At 42.1% G+C, this 16,139-nt stretch overlaps 1 protein-coding gene across 4 annotated transcripts in view; it reads right to left on the bottom strand.

The window, feature by feature from the left end:
• FANCC (FA complementation group C) overlaps positions 1 to 16,139 on the bottom strand; it is a 232,816-nt gene that overhangs the window by 148,583 nt on the left and 68,094 nt on the right. The window lies entirely within an intron of this gene.

Below are 16,139 nucleotides of genomic sequence, written 5' to 3'. Positions count from 1 at the left end.
TGTAGCTAAACTGGTTATGTCATACTAGGTAGATGTACTGTAGGCCTATTAAAGGAACACTAAACACAGAAAATGCATGGAGAAAAACAGAACATCCCAGCACTCCTTTCATCTTCTCATTTCCCATGTTCCTATTTTGTTTCATTTTACAAATAAAACTGAGAAAGACAGAACATATTATAAATCTTCACTCTGTTTCCTAGGAGCTCATCCATGTATCGTCCCTTCTCATATAAACTGTCAGATAAGTGGCAGGAGGAGCCCTCCTACTGTACCCTGTCTGCAGTAATACAAAACGATTGTTAAAGGGGCTTTCCCATCTCAGACAATGGGGGCATATCGCTAGGATATCCCCCATTGTCTGAACGGTGCCGATAGGTCTTCTGGGACCTGCACCTACACCAAGAACAGAGCCCGGAAAGCTGTGACGAGCGCACTGCACAGCCGTCCTCCATTAATCTCTATGGAGAAAATAGTGTTGGCTCAGCTATTTCCGTCGGCCCAATAGAAATGAATGGAAGCAGTAGCTGCGCAAGTGCGGTGCGCTCCCATTCACTACTATGGGGAGAGCTCTTGGGGGTGGCCGAATCCAGGACCTCTGCCGGTCAGCTGTTGGAGAAGGCAACGGTGCTCGCGGTAGCGCCCCGGCCTTCTCGTATGTTTCACTAGGTCAGTGACTACACTTTCATCTGTCACATGGTCTAGGCGCAGTTCAGCCCCACAGAAATTAATGGGGCTGAGCGTGATACCAAGCACAGCCACTATACAATGTACAGCACTGTGCTTGGTAAAACCCTTAGAAAACCCTTTTAATAAAAGTTAATCAATGATTTTGGTGCCTAAATGGTGCCGTTAAAAACCCGCTCTTGCTTTTCCAAAAACAATCAATCATAAATCCATGAAAAACTAAAAAGCTCTTGAAGTGCAACGATTAAAAAAAGTGACTTGCCATGAACCCCCCCCCCCCCCAAAAAAAAAAGCCAGTCACTAAGGGGTTAAGCTCTTAGAATAATTGCAGATAGAACCACATAAAATATGCTACAAGGTTACAATTTTGATACAGAAGAGACAGTACAGACAGTAAAAGTATGGGCTCGGTCAGCTTCTGATGAACACTATGAACGCAGTTTATTGTCAACCACCACAAGGAGGCGACGTAAGACAAAGAATGTTTGGTGTACTACGGCTAGGCCTCTGTATCCAACACTTTATACCTCATATTTGCTGATATTCTAAACTGAGCAGAAAACTAAATCTACAAAAAAGTTATACTAATCTTGTAAAAGCAGATAAAAAAATAAATTTTAAAGATGAATAGAATGATGCAGAGTGATATAATTTACAAACACATGACAGAACCACATATACACATAATGAGATTCCTGGGCTGGCAGGTCATACAAAAGGGCAATTCTGGTGTGTAATAAATGAGTTCAACGTGTTGCTGATGATATTTCCCTAGACAATTATAGATAGGTTGTTTTCATAATCTGCTTTGTTTCGGCTGCCCACACCACAAGCCTGTGGTTAGCTTTTAACCAGCTGCAACTTGCCCCTCATACCATTCAGCCCAACGTAAATGATTGACATGCGATCATCTGAAGATAGTCTTCTGTTAAAGGGATTGTCCACTTTTGTTATAGGTCATCAATATCAGATCCCCGACTCCCGCCGATTAACTGTTTGAAGAGAATGCAGCGCTAATACGAGCACTATGTTCTCCGGTCTGTTTACCTAATCGCCGTCGACATTGCAGTGGTGAGCAGTGTAATTACAACTCCGGCATCCCCATTCACTTCAATGGGACAGCTCCTTCATATTCAAGTGAACAAGACAGAGCTGTCCCATTGAAGTGAATGGAGATGGAGGAGTTGTACTTACACCTGTTCACCACTGCAATGTCAATGACTATCTCTTGAGAGGTCATCAATATAACAAAAGCAGATAACCACGACTGGTGCTACTGGTGTACCCTTGTTGGGAGGGTGAATTAATAAAAAATAAAATAAAGGCTTCCATGTTACTGTATCTACCTACATAAGAACTAGCACATTTATTTGTCTCCATTGCAGTACAATACAATAATACAAGTTAAAAGCGCCATCAATTTTTTTAAGTTTTACTCCTGGATGGAAAGAAAGAATTGGTAACATGAATGCCTAAATACAAGACTTGTTATGTTTTACCTCTTGGACCAAAATGCCTATAGGATCCCCAATCGATCTTTAGCACTGAGGAGTTCCCAGCCACTCTCTGTACTGGGAACTGCAGTAGAGCCCCATTCACTTGAATCACTGCTGCTGACCATTTAATCCTAGATGCCCACTGTTCAGAATGTTTCAGCATATTCTAGTAATACGTGATACCATTCAGCGATGGGAAAATCCCTTTAAAGCGGACCTGCCACATAAAAAATGCAGTGTAATCTACAGGCAGTATGTTAGGCTACTTTCACACTGGCGTTTTGGCTTTCCGTTTGGGAGATCCGTTCAGGGCTCTCACAAGCGGTCCAAAACAGATCCGTTTGCATTCGAATGCATTCTGAATGGATAAGGATCCGCCGCTCAGAATGCATCAGTTTGCCTCCGTTCTGTCTCCATTCCGCTTTGGAGGCGGGGCTGCTTGCAGCGTTTTGGTGTCCGTCTGACGAAACTGAGCCAAACGGATCGGTTCTGACACACAATGTAAGTCAATGGGGACGGATCCGTTTTCACTGACGCAATAGAAAACTGATCCGTCCCCTATTGACATTCAATGGTGTTCAAGACTGATCCGTCTTGGCTATGTTACAGATAATACAAACGGATCCGTTCATGACGGATCCGCACCAAACGCGAGTGTGAAAGTAGCCTTAGAGAGCAGGAGGAGTTGAGCAGATTGAGATATCAGTTTGGAAGTAAAGCTCCAGTATAACTAGTCATTCATCACTATTCATTTGCAGCTCTGGACTTCATGTGGGAGATCCTATCCTTCCCTGTATGAGTGCATTCAGAGATAGTGGACAGTGACTGATTACGACTACCCACATCACGAATAAAGCCCAGAATGACCAAGGATTTAAATGAATAAAATACAAGTTATATTTAAACTTTTCTAACAAAACAATACTTCAATTTGCTCAGCTCCACCTGCTCTATAACATACTGCCTGCTGATAGGACTGCATTTTTAATGTCACAGGTTACCTTTAAATGGGTTGTCCCATAGCATCAACTTATCCCCTAGCCACAGGATAGGGGATAAATGTCTGATTGGTGGGGGTTTCCACCGCTGCGCCCCTGTTTGAAAGAAGCAGTAAACAGTGAAGCGTGCTGCTGATTCATTCAGCCCTATGGGGCTGCTGGAGATAGCCAAGCGGTCTGACCATCGCTGATCAGATGCTTATCCCCAGAGACAGCCGAGCGGGAAAAGTGTCTGATCAGCGGGGGTTTCCTTGAACACTACGAACATTTTGCAGCAGATTATATATATATACAGTACAGACCAAAAGTTTGGATACACCTTCTCATTCAAAGAGTTTTCTTTATTTTCATGACTATGAAGGCATCAAAACTATGAATTAACACATGTGGAATTATATACATAACAAACAAGTGTGAAACAACTGAAAATATGTCATATTCTAGGTTCTTCAAAGTAGCCACCTTTTGCTTTGATTACTGTTTTGCACACTCTTGGCATTCTCTTGATGAGCTTCAAGAGGTAGTCCCCTGAAATGGTCTTCCAACAGTCTTGAAGGAGTTCCCAGAGATGCTTAGCACTTGTTGGCCCTTTTGCCTTCACTCTGCGGTCCAGCTCACCCCAAACCATCTCGATTGGGTTCAGGTCCGGTGACAGTGGAGGCCAGGTCATCTGGCGCAGCACCCCATCACTCTCCTTCATGGTCAAATAGCCCTCACTTTCAAAGTTTTCCCAATTTTTCAGCTGACTGACTGACCTTCATTTCTTAAAGTAATGATGGCCACTCGTTTTTCTTTACTTAGCTGCTTTTTTCTTGCCATAATACAAATTCTAACAGTCTATTCAGTAGGACTATAAGCTGTGTATCCACCTGACTTCTCCTCAACGCAACTGATGGTCCCAACCCCATTTATAAGGCAAGAAATCCCACTTATTAAGCCTGACAGGGCACACCTGTGAAGTGAAAACCATTTCAGGGGACTACCTCTTGAAGCTCATCAAGAGAATGCCAAGAGTGTGCAAAGCAGTAATCAAAGCAAAAGGTGGCTACTTTGAAGAACCTAGAATATGACATATTTTCAGTTGTTTCACACTTGTTTGTTATGTATATAATTCCACATGTGTTAATTCATAGTTTTGATGCCTTCAGTGTGAATCTACAATTTTCATAGTCATGAAAATAAAGAAAACTCTTTGAATGAGAAGGTGTGTCCAAACTTTTGGTCTGTACTGTATATATATCAAATTTCTTTTTTTTTTTCTTTTTGTACTTTCTATGTATCTTTGCAGGTAATGGGGTTGGTCAATTCCTTATTTAATTTGTCAAAATGCCATATAAAGTCATGTATGCTAGCATGGGGCATGTATTACTATATACAGTATTTTTACAAATTAAATTTGAAATAGCTCGACCCCTTTAAAGATACTAAAGAAGGTCCAGATCTCGTCTTTGTTGTCATCCTTGCTAGACATTGTGAATAAATACAAAATATCAAAGAACTGAATCAATAATAGTGTGTGCAGTGTGAATAATGGAAGAAACAAGTGTAGGTAAAACAGTATATTCTTGAGAAGGTTGTTTTTACCAGCCAAATCAATTTTGCCAACTGAAGAATAAAGTATTATAGATTATTTAAAAGGGTTCTCCAGCCTAGGAGCTGACAATTCCAATGGACGAAAACCAGTGTCCAGTAAATCAAAAAAACAAAAACTACTTCACAAATGTCACAGACAAATGGTATGCGGTGTGCACATCCAGTTCCGTACCCGAGTATAGCTCACAACTGTAACTAAATGGATGGCTCTAAAAGCAATACTAGTAGGTACACCAGTACTATAATAAAAAAGTATATATTTTATGAGTATTTTTGCCCGATCCTTTTGTTCTCCCGGGAGATAAGCCACTGCCAGAGGTGTCTGGCATTGGATTTCCCCCTTCTCCTCATTGAAAACACTGTAATTGCATATGTTAGCCACCAGAAAAAATATTACGAGCTATATAATTGCATGCAGCCACTACCAAGCGAAACCTCAATTTCCCACAATCCAGCCATACTTCATTTCTGCCAAAATCCGATGACACAATAAATGTAACAAATGATTTTTCAGCAAGTCTTCAAATGCACTTAAAGGGATTCTGTCACCAGTTTTTTACCCCCCCATTTAAAAATATGGTTACGTTCATGGAGCACTAGCGATTCCTAATGTGGTCTTATAACCGAAATCTGTAGGCTCATTTTGTCTAAAAAACGTTATAACTAACCTGTCATTCATCTCACAAAGGTGCCCAAGGGGATGCTCATGTCTTCCAGATGCCGCCCGCACCCGCCGCCGTTCGTGCCCAGCTCCTCCTTTGCTGTCATCAACGCCGCCTCAGAATCCTTTGCTACGCCTCCGGCTCTCCCTCACTCCCCCCTCCTTCTTCTCTAACATCCCGCGCGTGCGCACAGGCCTGTGCCTGATGCGCACGTGCGGACTTCTCCGTTCGGCTTCATGGAGCGAAGTGCGCATGCGCCGGCACTTCGCTCAACCTCCCGATGACCTGAACACTGGCGCCAGCCTGTCAGAGGCCTGTGCGCACACCCGGGATGTTAGGGAAGAAGGAGGAGGGAGTGAGGGAGAGCCGGAGGCGTAGCAAAGGATTCTGAGGCGGCGCTGATGACAGCAAAGGAGGAGCTGGGCACGAACGGCGGCGGGTGCGGGCGGCATCTGGAAGACATGAGCATCCCCTTGGGCACCTTTGTGAGATGAATGACAGGTTAGTTATAACGTTTTTTAGACAAAATGAGCCTACAGATTTCGGTTATAAGACCACATTAGGAATCGCTAGTGCTCCATGAACGTAACCATATTTTTAAATGGGGGGGTAAAAAACTGGTGACAGAATCCCTTTAAAGAGTCACGGCATATGAGGAACCCAACTATCTGACTACTAAGGAAAGAGCAGCCACTAAATTGTTAAAAGACAAAGTTAAAAAAAAACTATTATAAGATTTCAACTGGCATATACAGCACCAGTCAAAAGTTTGGACACACCTTTTATTCCAGTTTTTTTTTCTTCTTGATTTTACGATTCATACTGAAGACATAAAAATGAAGGAGCATAAATGGAATTAAGTAGTAAACAAAAAAGGTGTTAAACAAACCAGAGTAGATTTTATATTTTAGTTTCAGAGCAGCCCCCTTTTGCTTTGATGACAGCTTTGTACACTCTTGGCAATCTCTGAATCAGCTTTAGGTGGTAGCCTGAAATGGCTTTCCAACAGTCTTGAAGTAGTACCCAGAGGTGGTGAGCACTTGTTCGCTGCTTTTACTTCACTCTGCGGTTTAACTCATCCCAAACTATCTTAAATGGTTGAAGGTCAGGTGATTGTGGAGGCCATGTCATCTGACAAGGCACTCCATTATACTCCTTTTTGGTGAAATATCCTTTATATAGCATGGAGGTGCGTTTAGAGTCATTGTCCTGTTCAAACAAAAATGATTGTCCCACTAAGCACAAACCAGATGGCATGGCATGTCACTGTGGTGGCCATGCTGGTTAAGTGTGCCTTGAATTTTAAAGAAATCACCAACAGTGCCACCTGCAAAGCACCCTTACACAATCACCCCTCCTCCTCCATGCTTTACAGTGGAAACAACACATCTAGAAACCATCTACTCACCTTTTTCTGTGACAAAGATATGGCGGCTGGAACAAAAAAATCTCAAATTTGACTTATCAGACCAAAGTACAGATTTTCACTGGTCTAATATCCATTCTTTGTGATTATTGGTCCAAGAAATGTTGCTCGTCAGTAGTGGCTTTTTTTGCAGCAATTCGACCATAAAGGTCTGATTCTTGCAGTGTCCTCTAAACAGCTGATGTTGAGATGTGTCTGGTACTTAACCTCTTTAAAGCATTTAATGTATGTAGGCTCTAATTTGAGGTGCTGTTAATTTACTGTTTCTGAGGCTGGTCAATTATCCTCTGCACCAGAGGTAACTTTTGGTCTTTATGACAGCCAGTTTCATCATAGCATTTGATGGTTTTCGAGATTGCATTTGAGGATACCTTCAAAGTTCTGAATATTTTCCAGACTGACTGACCTTCATGTCCTAAAGTACTGATGGACTGTCATTTCTCTTTAATTAGTTGTGTGGTTTCTTCATAATGTGGAATAGAACAGTAGTAGAATAGGGCTAAACACTGCATTCCACTGTGTACCAATCCTACCTCTGCACAACATAACTGATGGTCTCAAACACATTATGAAAGCATGAAATTCCGCAAATTTATTCTCGACAAGGGATACCTTCTAACTGAAAACTATTATAGATAACTAGCTCTTGAGAATGGCAAGCTGTCATCAAAGCAGAGCAGAGGCTACTTTGAAATATCTAAAATAAAGAACTTATTCTGGTTAATTTAACACTAATGCCATGATTGATGTAAAAAATGAAATTCAAACATGACAATGCCTTTCTAACACAGTTAGAACCAGCCCTGTAACTCACATGGATCCCATCCATTGCTTTGCTACATTTATTTCAGGCTCGCAGCTCAGGGAGTCTGTGACATCATGTTCATCGGTCACACGGCCTAGGTGCAGCTCAGTCCCATTCAAGTGAATGGGACTGAGCTTCAATACCAAGCACTGCCACTATACAGTGTTAGGAGGCGATTGGTAAGCTGTGAGGAGGCCGCAGCACTAACGGGAGCCCTTCAGCCTCCTCAAACTACTGATCTGCCCCGCCAATCTCAAATTGATGACCTATCCTCAGGACAGGGATACAGCCGAAACATTGCAGCTTGATTTTATGGCACACTTTCTGTAAAGTCCGTCCAATAAAGGATTCACTGGAGATGCTGCCACTACCTCTCTTCATTTGCTATCCTCAGGACAGATCATCAATATGTAAATCCCTGAGAACCCCTTTAAGGTTTTGACCGATACCAGTAAATTTATAATGGAAGAATACTTCTTTGTTTATATCATGAAAATTCTATTTTACAAACCAAAAATTTTTTTTTTTTTAAATTTGCTTTTGGTGGAGCCATCGCTTAAGGCTAGTTTCACACCGGCTTAAGAGACATTTGGCAGTCTGTTCCAGGAGACAATAGCCTGTCTCTGGATGCGGCACAGCCAGAAAGTGCCTACTGCCTGTGTGACCCCATTGTCTCCTAACGCTGGTGTGAAAGTAGCCTGTGGATGACAGAGAAAACCTTGCATTCCCCACTAAGAAGAATACAAAATTAACATTAAAACACATGGCTAAGGGCCATAAAATATAGATTATGATACTGCTAATTACCTGGAATCTTGACTAATAATAAGGGAAAATTAAGATTACTATGATTGAAAGAAACAAATATATTTTCTGGTTTAACTTTAAGGAAACCAGTCTTCTCAATGTCAAACGTTTTTGTGTTTCTTTCAAACATGGTTAACCACATTGAACCTAGGTTGCAATCGAGACAGAGCCAAAAATACTGGAAGAAAAAGACTGTCATTTCTGTTACTATATTTCTTTCACAGATTCCAACTCATTTCCTTGTACCTCAGTGTTACTAGGATAGGAAAGCTGATGCTGTGCTGCTACTGTGGCTAAGACCACACAACTTTGCGGTGGAAAATATCCAAGTTCCATCAGTGAGTCACGCTCAGCTCTGGTACGGGGCTCAGTTATGCATGTATGATATCCATCAGGTTTACAAGTTTACAGATGGCTGAGGCAATGAGCAGTTAACTGTTTCATGCTTGTAATTTATTACAAAACCTTGTCCTGTATACAAGTCACAAAGAAAAACTTGCCTGTGTTATACATTGTCAAGACATTCATTTCCCAAACAGGTCAATTTATTGCCTGACCCATAAATATGATATTTCCTATGCTACAATTGAACCGTTTTATGCCAAAAAGAAACAGGACACCTTTGGCTGAGTCCATGCTAGACAAACAAACGTACAGAATTGTTGATTTTTCTTACTCAGTTCTCGTCTAGGGATTTAAGAGAGTCAAAGCCAGACAGAGTAGACACCTACAGCAAAGCATAGCTGCCTTGTGGTTGAAAACATACACCAGCATCTACTAACGCCAAGCTCAAACCACCAAAATCTTAAAATGGGGGGTGTATTATATCAAGTAGATTGCAATATTAATCTGTTTGCAAAATTAGTAACAAAAGCAAATTTTTTTTTACTTATACTTTATAATAATACACAAAACGAAAAACAAGACAACATATCTACATAGTCACAATGGATTTATGGACAATAACAGAAGTTGTGAGCAATTTCATGGTAAAGTGATTATTACAGTTGTTTTAACCTATGGATCATTACTCATGGGAACTGACATCCAGTGGAAGACTTCCCCTGAGATCTTATGCCACACCAAAGAAATGTACGGTACATCTTTTCCCAATACTTCCCGTAACTGAAATGTCCATTCCAAAGCATTAACTCATGTTTAGACTGAAAAATCTTGGAATGAAGTTTAACTAATTTGGGTGAGCCGCTTAAATTCTCAGACCATGCTAAAGGAATGTTGAAGTCATGAAAATTTAACGTAAGCCACATACGGTAGCTTGATTGAGAGTTACCTCCTGTCTTTTACATATGAAGAAAAAAAACACAGAAAATACACATCTACAGTATATAAATGGAAATTGGGGAAAATAAAAAATTCTCTACCCGGGGTCTAGCTGGCAGTGACTACCCCATTTTTCTTGAAGATGTTCCATATGCAAGGGCTAGGGAAGAAACATTTGCCTCTGGGTGAAATTTGCTTATTTTTCTTTTGCTAATGCATTAGCGAAGCTTGGTTCACAACAAGGGTACGACTTAATGAGAAATTTGTACAAATGGTACAAAGATCATGGGTATCAGGTCCAGATCGCCAGTAGCACAGAAGCCTACCATAGTGTATCACTGGATCAATTATCGGTCAAAACCAATTCAAGCCAGTATTGAGTCTGTTTAGTTTTTCTCTTGAATGTGTGATATCTGGTAGTCTGAACGCATGGTATTCTCCCATCTCATTGTCTCTGAAGTATACAATGTCCACATCACATGCCACTTCTCTGCCTGCTATCTAAAATCCTTCCTAGCCCTCACCCTCATTCCTGACTGGAGGGGGTATGTTTCACATGCTGAGCAGCAGATTGTATATACTCATTGAGCAGCACAGAAATGTCTCAGTAGCAAATCTGTGTAGCACTACTTTATAACCTGAAATAATGGGGGAAAGCAGGAAGTTGGAAATAGAGGCAATGTCATGGGGAATATTCTTATTCACATGGTAGTTCAGCCTATAGCAAGCCCTATCAGCATTAAAACAAAAGTGCTGCACAGACCTGAGCAGGATAATTAACAATGCTGACTTCTAAAACTTCTTCTCATTAGTTCTACTTCAGTTTGAACAGTCTTCATTAAACTGAACCATACTTTATAGTAAGGGACCAAGGACATCATTATATATGATACAAATATATATATATATGTGGGCCTTTCTACATGTTCAACTTACAATGCCAGGTAGTGCTGACATGCAGTGCATTCAATAGCCTAGAACAGTGGTGCCCAACCATTTTTCGTCTGAGGGCCGCACTAGACATGGTAAAAATTTTGCGGGCCAGAACCAGGTAGCTTTGCCAGATGGAAATGCAAACACTGTGAGGGGGGCACGTGTGTGCATTACTACTGTGAAGGGGCAAATATCTGGACATTTTTCTGTGAAGGGGGTGCATCTGGGCATTTTTACCATGAAGACGGCACATGTGAGAATTATTACTGTGAAGGGGGCACATGTGAGCATTACTACTGAGAAGGGGACACATCTGGGCATTTTTACCATTAAGGGGGCACATGTGAGCATTACTACTAAGAAGGGGACACATGTGAGCATTACTACTGTAAAGGGGCATATGTGAGCATTACTACTGTGAAGGGGGCACATGTGAACATTACTACTGTGAAGGGGGCACATGTGAGCATTACTACTGTAAAGGGGGCACATGTGGGCATTTTTACCATGAAGGGGGCACATGTGAGCATTACTACTGTGGAGGGGGCACATGTGAGCATTACTACTGTAAAGGGGGCACATGTGAGCATTATTACTGTAAAGGGGGCACATGTGAGCATTATTACTGTAAAGGGGGCACATGTGAGCATTATTACTGTGAAGGGTGCACATGTGGGCATTACTACTGTAAAGGGGGCACATGTGAGCATTACTACTGTAAAGGGGGCACATGTGAGCATTATTACTGTGAAGGGTGCACATGTGGGCATTACTACTGTGAAGGGGGCACCTGTGACCATTACTACTGTGAAGGGGGCACCTGTGACCATTACTGCTGTGAAGGGGGCACATCTCGGCATTTTTACCATGAAGGGGGCACCTGTGAGCATTACTACTGTAAAGGGGGCACATGTGAGCATTACTACTGTGAAGGGGGCACATGTGAGAATTACTACTGTGAAGGGGGCACATGTGAGCTTTATTACTGTGAAGGGGGCACTCTCTCTACTGCCAGCCACAGCGCAGACCACCGCTACCGGACACTAATTCCAACCAAGACCAATGAACACCACTCATGTCATGGCCTTCCCAAACAACAAGGAGGGGTTCCCTTCTTACCCCTCAAAGCCATGTACTGCCGGACCCCTGCCATATAGACTCCACTGGCCCTTCAGGATATCCCAACTGTCCTCACTAAGGAACCAGCCACACTTACAGGGGCAGCCCTCCTGAAACCACACTGCCCGCCTGTGCCCGCCATTAAGAGTCAGCCCTTCCTTCCTCTGGATAAGTCCGGTCACAAGGACCAGCACAGGGCAAGCACCCAGACACAGCACTCGCGCAAAATGGGGAATTGTGAGCCCTCTGCACAGTAGGAGCCCAGCACTGCAAGCAACTACCCAGCGATGAGAGACGCGCTGAGTCCACACACACAACGCACCCTGCAGAGTCCACACACACACAACACCCTACAGTCACAGAAATTATTTACTACTCACATTCATTCCCTGATTTGCCTCCAGGCTTTCTGTACTGCGCCACTGCAGCCGCCCCGGAGTGTACCTTCTTCTGCTTCTCCAGCCGGGGCGCAAGCGCCGCCTCCTGTCACTGCACGAGCCGGATCACACAGCTTCGCGGGCCAGTTGTGGCCCGCAAGCCGTAGGTTGGGCACCACTGGCCTAGAAGATCCAATCCAACAAACATGAGCATTTCACTGGTAAGCATTTGTGAATCACAGCATCACATTGGGGGCAAGTAAAGTACTGCCTTAGATGTGTGTTACTGCTACCTACCTGTGTCAAGATGAGCAGTTTGTTTAAATACAAGATGATGGAGGCTCCATTCCATTTTAATGTAGACTGTACTGACCATGAAGATGCCCGTCCTCTATATAGAAAGTAAATTAGCAGCTTCCTGCACTTTCTGGCTGGTTTGTACAGACCATAGAGGAGATTGATCATGAGGGGGATTTTTTTATGTCGATTTTGCAGAAGTCTGCATTGCCATAATTTGGTACACTGTTCAGTCTAACACTTCTTTCTTGACATGTTACCCACTTTCTACTGCAATCCTTCTGGCGTACAGGAGTTTTCCTAGATCTTAATACTAATGAACTATACCCTGAATAGCCTAGGCGCATTGTCACATGGCCTACGCACAGCTCGGTAACATAGAAGTGAAAGGGGCTCAGCTGCGATACCAAGCACAGCTGCTATACAATGTGCGGCGCTGTTCTTGATAAGCTGCAAAAAGGCAGCTGCACTCACAGGATCGCCGATGCCTTCTCAAATAGCTGATCGTTGACCCCCACCGATCAGATACTGATGACCTAGGTCCAGGTCATCAGTTTTAAAATCTCAAAAAACTCTTAAACCTGCTTCACAAGGTAATCATGGCCAACTTCCCAGCCACTTTTCAACAATGAAGTGACTGGTCTAAAAAGGCAAACTTTTGGCACAACTAAGCTCAAAAAGTCGCAAAACCTCTATGCTGCAACTTTTTGAAGCAAAAAGCCAAAGGGGCTTGACCATTTGGGGTTTTTGGAACCAATTACTAGTTTTGTATGTATGTATGTAACTATGGTCAGTCACAGAGAGCTCTTTAATTAAGTGGAATCTAGTAGATACCCTAATGGCGCCCATTAAATGACCCTTCATTGAGAAGTAGAGCTTGCACTGTATGCAAATAAGAGGGTGTCACATGACTGATTGGCAGAGAGGGGATCATCTGAGAGGCTACAGAGCACCCTTCTTATAAGGGAATCAGATAGCCTCTTGTATCCTCTAGATTAGAATTATTGCCAACGATGCCCTAAATTAAAATGATGTTTTTCTTTCAGACACATCCTACTATATTTAGGTTAACCAGCTCAAAACACATATGTTAATAACATTTGTAGTAAAAAAAAAAAAAAATTTGTTCTAAAAAAATCCAGCGAGAGCTACAAGGAATGCTGTTTACTCCAGTTTAAAATCACTGTTGCATGAAGAAAAGACTGACTGAAACTCTTTAGACTGTGACCACCCACATTATGGGAAGCACTATGATTAAAGGGAGTTCTGTGTTCCAATATCTGCCAGCACAGTCTGCTCCATGCTGTAATTATTATATTTGCAGTCTTCTCATAATCTGTTGCATGTGTTGTGGCAAGTCTCCCTCACATTACCCATCCTGAACATAACAAGGTGAAATACTTGTAATATGTTCAAATAATTAAGGAAAGAGACACTAGAAAAAAATATCACAATTCACAATTTTCAGGCAAAAAAGAAAGAAATCCATACAGAAGAAGACAAGCAGTTTCTAAACATTATGCAGCCTCTTCTAATGAACTGGTCTAGTTTAGTACCCCGCCTCACCCCTGTCTAATAATGAGCCAAGTCATTAACTTAGGTCTTAAAAAGCCTGAAACCATGTAACTTGCGGTTTAAGACTGCACCAAGAGAACAGTAAAAACAGTCAAATGCATCTGTCACTTTGTTAAGAGATTACACAAATTGGACATTATTGATTAACCCATGGATTTACAATTTCAATACATTTTCCTGTAAAGGCTTCAAGGAATCTTGTAAAGAAAAGGAAAAAAACAGCAGTTGCTGTACTAATAAAAAGAACTTAAGCATGTCTGTAATGAAAACCAGCAGCGACTAAAAAGAAAAATATGTCCTATAGTATTAGAACATCTGCCAAACAAAGGAATGACCGGCACCCCCTAAAAACAGCAAGTACTCTAGGTACCGTAAACCACTAGAAGTTCTAAGTTGGGAAAAGGAGATACCTTGGCTACTAAAAGTACTAAAATAACCAAGAACTGATAAAAGATAGCCCAGCATACAGACCCCAGACCATACTCCTTTAAAATTACAGACCCCCCCAGATCAGACGTCCTTAGAATTAAAGACCCCACATCAGACTCCCTCCCCCATTTACAGACGGCAGGTCACCACAACAATGTGTCAGTCAAATACCCCCTAATAACAATCATTTTTACTGTAGTGGCAGTAACATGACTAAAGCACTACCCCACCTATTTCCCTGGACAGACTTGTAAATGAGATGGACGATGATGATGGCCGCAGTGGGACACAAACAGTAAAGGCAGGAGCAGGAAAGGGACAGCACAGGACGTACAGAGGAAGGTGGACTTCTTGAACCGATGTACCTATCCTGTAAGCACGTTCGCTTGCAGGTCAGTACCCAGGAAACCAGCACTTATTGAGAACTCTGAAAAGTCAAATTGGCAACATAATTAAAGGGGTTGTTCAGGAGTTCCCAAACCGTCTGGTAACAGAATAAGTAATTATTAACCATTCTGTTAAGGGTACTTTCACACTGATCAGTTTTATCCTAATGCATTCTGAAAGGAGAGCAATCCGTTCAGGATGTATCAGGATGTATTCAGTTCAGTCTTAAGATAGCATTTACGGTAAGTCATAAGTCACAGGGGCCTGATGGGATACACCCAAAGCTATTAAAAGAGCTCAGCGGTGAACTAGCAAAACCATTAACAGATTTATTTAACCAAATTACTGGCAACAGGAGTCGTCCCAGAAGATTGGAAATTAGCAAATGTTGTGCCCATTCACAAGAAAGGTAGTAGGGAGGAATCTGGCATCTATAGGCCAGTAAGCCTGACATCAATAGTGGGGAAATTAATGGAAACCATACTTAAGGAGAGGATTGTGGAACATCTAAAATCCCATGTATTGAAAGATGAAAAACAGCATGGGTTTACTTCAGGGAGATCATGTCAAACTAATCTTTTGATTTTTTTTTATTGGGTGACTAAAATAATAGATGGCGGAGGTGCAGTAGACATCGCTTATCTAGACTTTAGTAAGGCTTTTGATACTGTCCCACATAGAAGGCTTATCAATAAATTGCAGCCTTTGGGTTTGGACTCCCATATTGTTGAATGGATTAGGCAGTGGCTGAGGGACAGACAACAGAGGGTTGTAGTGAATGGAGTATATTCAGACCATGGTCTTGTTACCAGTGGGGTACCTCAGGGATCTGTTCTGGGACCCATATTGTTTAATATCTTTATCAGCGAAATTGCAGAAGGCCTCGATGGTAAGGTGTGTCTTTTTGCTGATGACACAAAGATTTGTAACAGGGTTGATGTTCCTGGAGGGATACACCAAATGGAAAAGGATTTAGGAAAAATAGAGGAATGGTCAAAAATCTGGCAACTAAAATTTAATGTTGATAAGTGAAAGATAATGCACCTGGGGCGTAAAAACCCAAGAGCAGAATATAAAATCAGTGATACAGTCCTAACCTCAGTATCTGAGGAATGGGATTTAGGGGTCATTATTTCAGATTTAAAAGGGTTATCCGTGTTCAGAGCTGAACCTGGACATCCCTCCATTTTCACCCCGGCAGCCCCCCTGACATGAGCATCGCAGCAGTTTATGCTCCGATGCTCTCCTTTGCGCTGTGCTAAATTGC

This window comes from Bufo bufo, chromosome 2 (assembly GCF_905171765.1).
Source record: "Bufo bufo chromosome 2, aBufBuf1.1, whole genome shotgun sequence".
NCBI lineage: Eukaryota > Metazoa > Chordata > Amphibia > Anura > Bufonidae > Bufo > Bufo bufo.
Note: the sequence above shows the minus strand (reverse complement) of the source record. Positions and strands in the feature narration are given on the sequence as shown.